Below are 4,303 nucleotides of genomic sequence, written 5' to 3' on the forward strand. Positions count from 1 at the left end.
ACCTTTTTCACCAACCCCCAACACTTCTCCTGTCTGGCAACCATCAAAATGTTTCCTGTATGTATCAGTTTGTTTTTGTTTTGTTTGTTTATTTTGTTCTTTGGATTCCGCATATAAACAAAATCACATTGCATCTGTTTTTCTCTGTCTGACATACTATCTCAGCATAATATCTTCCAGGTCTATCCTTGCCACTGCAGAAGTCAAGAACCCATTCCTTCCCATGGCCAAGCTATATTCCATTGTATATATGTGCCACCTACTCTTTATTCATTAATCCATTAATGGGAATGCAGGCTGCTTTCACATTTTGGCCATTGTAAACAATGCTGCAATGAAAATGCGGATGAATATGTCCCCTCAAAGTAGTGTTTTGGGTTTCTTCAGGTAAGTACCCAGAAGGTGGATTACTGGGTTCTTTTTTGTCTCTTGTTATAGCCTTTGTTTTAAACTCTATTTTGCCTGGTATAAGTATTGCTGCCCCAGCTTTTCTTCTTTTCATTTTTATTTTCATGAAGTTATTTTTCCCATCTCTTTACTTTCCATCTGTGTGTGTCTTTCAATCTGAAGTGAGTCTCTTATAGGCAGCATATGTAAGGGTCTTGTTTTTGTATCCATTCAGCCACCTTATCTTTTTATTGGAACATTTAATTCACCTACCTTGAAAGTAATTGTTGATAGATATGTAGTTATTGCCACTTTATTATTCATATTTTTTATCTTTTTTTCATCTTAAAGAAGTCCCTCTAAGATCCCTTGTAATTCTGGTTTGGTGTTGATGAATTCCTTTAGCTTTAGCTTTTCTTATCTGGGAAGCTTTTTCTCTGTCCTTTGATCCTGAATGATAGCTTTGCTGGGTAGAGTAATCTTGGTTGTAGGTCTTTACTTTTCATCACTTTGAATATTTCATGCCAATCCCTTCAGGTCTGCAAAATTTCTGTTGAGAAATCTGCTGACAGTCTTATGGGAGCTCTCTTTTAGGTAATTAATTGCTTTTCTCTTGCTGCTTTAAGATTCTTTCTTTGTCTTTAACCTTTGGCATTTTAATGATGATGTATGTGTCTTGGTACGGGCCTCTTTGGATTCATCTTTGGGACTCTGCACCTCCTGGTCTTGTATATCTATTTCTTTCACCAGGTTAGGGATATTTTCCATCATTATATCTTCAAACAGGTTTTCAGTTCCTTGTTCTATTTCTTCTTCTTTTGGTACCCCTATGATGTGAATGTTGGTAAACTTGATGTTGGCCCATAGACCCCTTAAACTATCCTCATTTTTTTGTTTTTTTGTTTTTTGTTTTCCTGTTCTGATTGGCTGTTTTCTGTTACCTTGTCTTGTAAATCACTGGCTTGATCCTCTGCTTCTTCATCTAAGCTGCTGTTGATTCCTTCTAGTGTATTCTTCATTTCATTTATTGTGTTCTTCACTTCTGAGTGGTTCTTTTTTATGATTCCTATATCTATTTTTATGTTTCCTATTTCTTTGTTGAAGTTTTCACTAATTTCCTTGAGCATCCTTATAACAACCAGTGTTTAGAACTCTGTATCTGGTAGATTGCTTACCTCCATTTCATTTTGTTCTTTTTCTGAAAGTTTCTCTTGTTCTTTCATTTGGGACATATATTTTTTTTGTCTCCTCATTTTGGCTGCCTCTCTGTGTTTGTTTCTATGTCTTAGGTAGATCTGTTATGCCTCCCAGTCTTGGCAGGGTGGTCTTATGTAGTAATTGTCTTGTGGTGCCCAATGGTACAGTTTCCCTGATCACCTGATCTGGGCACTCCAAGAGTATCCTTTGTGTGGGTTGTGCATGCCTTCCTGTTATAGTTGAGCCTTGATTGCTGTTGACACCTCAGTGAGTGGGGTTGACCCTCAGACTGACTAGCAATGTGTATCGGCCACGACCACAGCATAGGAGCTGCTGTGCAGGGGTTGACTACACATAGCAGGATTTCCCCTAGTGGGATCTACTTCCTGCCAAGACCACCCTTTGAGTGTGCTACTTGTGAGTTGATTGGATGGTGCTCTGTTGTGGTGCTCTGATGCTGGCCACACCTGTGTTGACTCTGGTGCAGCAATGTCAACCACTGGGTGTCACAGGCTCAGGGCTACCTTGTAAGAGCCACAAAGTAATTCGCAGTTGATAGCCATCTGTGCTAAGCCTGGAGGTGTGTGGGAGANGGCACTTTCCAGTGCAATGCGACTTACACAGGCAATTTAAAATTTTCTAGTAGCCACATTAAAAAAGTAAAACGAAACAAGTAAAGTTAATTTTAATAGTATATTTTTAACACAGCATATGCAAATATTATCATTTCAACATGTAATCATCATAGCATTATTCATGAAATAGTTACATTCTTCTTTTTCATACTAAGTCTTCAAACTATGACTCATATTTTTACTTTCACAGTACAGCTCAATTTGGACTAGTCAAATGCTCAGCAGCCACATGTGATTAATGCCTACCAGTAAATGGAGGGACTGTCACGAGCAGAGCTTGGAGAATGGACAAGTTTGCAAGGAACAAATAGAAGGAACTTCAAAGTGTGGACAGAATAAGTGTTAGGAGTCAGAGGACTGAGGGTGAAAAAAATCAGCTCAAGATGGATTGTGGAGGCTCTTGAATGCCAGAAAGACAAATGCCATATGATTTCACTTATATGTGGAATCTAAAGACAAAATAAACAAAGAAACAAAACAGAAACAGAATCATGTATACAGAGAAAATTTTGATGGTTGCCAGATGGCAGAGGGTTTGGGGGGATGGGTGAAAAGAAGAAGAGATTAAGAAGTACAAATTGGTAGTTACAAAATAGTCATGGAGATGTATAACATAGGGAATATAGTCAATAATATTGTAATAACTATGTATGGTGTCAAATGGGTACCATATTTATCAAGGTGATCATTTTATATGTTATATAAATGTCTAATCGCCACGTTGTACACCTAAAACTAATATAATATTGTATGTCAACTGTAATAAAAAAATTAAAAAATTACTAAATAGCAAAAAATAAGAAGAAAATGATAGTCTTCTGAAAATAAAGATAACAAGAATAAATTTTAAATTGAAGCTTTAACCTCCTGGATAATATATGAAAATATCTCAGATGGGAACAGGGAGTTTCAAAGATCCAGTAGAGCTCAACAAAACACATCATTTAAAAGGCAGGACTGGAACTTAGCAAGTGTAAAGAGCGCTGCATCCTCTTCAAATGTATCATAATGTCTGGAATACGAGAATGGTAGTTTTCATTGACTACAAAAAATGGAAATCGGAGAGCAAAAACTTGCTAAGTGTTTATCTAAGACAAGAAGAACATTGTCGGAGGAGACACCCCAATCCAGAGGCTAGGACAATGGATTCTGGGGCTAAACTGTCTGGGTTTATGTCCCAGCTCCAGCCTGCGCTGGCTGTGTGACTTTGGGCACCTCAGTTTTTTCCTCTGTTAGACGGAAATGATAATCATATCTGTTTCATTGGGTTGTGGTGAAGATTGAATGATGTAATTACAGTGTACCTAAAACAATGCCTGGACAAAATAAGCATGCAATATTTGTTAGCCTTTCCCACAATGGAGAAAGCTAATCCATCCAACTACAGTAACTGAATGGAAGGTTCCAAGATGATCAGCGTCCCCTCCTTTAATTCTCAGCTCACTAATAAACACTTTTATTTTTAATCACATCTCTTATGTGAACATAAGGTTGATTTCACGTGACAGGGAATGCCCTGTCCAAATGACTAATGTCTATTAGCTTCCAGGTAATAGCTGACCACTCACACATTAATAAAATAAATGGCCATCCAGTCTACAATCCGATCTCTTTTGAGTGAGTTGCTGTGTCTCAATCCTTAGAATCTGATCATCTCCATGGACAGTGAAAAAAATAGATATAGATAGATGATAGAGGATATAGATAGATGATAGATAGATAGATAGATAGATAGATAGATAGATAGATAGATAGATGATAGATTCTCTGACTAGCCCTTTAGGTAACATCCTGCCTTAAAGAGCCAGCTGCCCTCCTTCTGGACCTGTCTGCAGCAAACCAAGTTACTCGCAATCCAAGGTTTTACTGTATAACAAACTAAATGTTTTCAGCAGAAAATAAGGTAAGATTCAGGCATATAAAGGACAGGTATCTTGCGCACCTGATCAACACTTCCAAGAGGGATAGCCAGAGGCAGGGAAAAGATTTCACAAAGAAGCCTAGTAAAGCTCCTTAAAAGTTGTTCTTCACATCAGGAAGAAAGATTCAGATAGCTCTATCATAGTTCAGAGTCTTTTTTTTTT

This window comes from Hipposideros armiger, unplaced genomic scaffold (assembly GCF_001890085.2).
Source record: "Hipposideros armiger isolate ML-2016 unplaced genomic scaffold, ASM189008v1 scaffold_2054, whole genome shotgun sequence".
In the NCBI taxonomy this organism is placed as follows: Eukaryota; Metazoa; Chordata; class Mammalia; order Chiroptera; family Hipposideridae; genus Hipposideros; species Hipposideros armiger.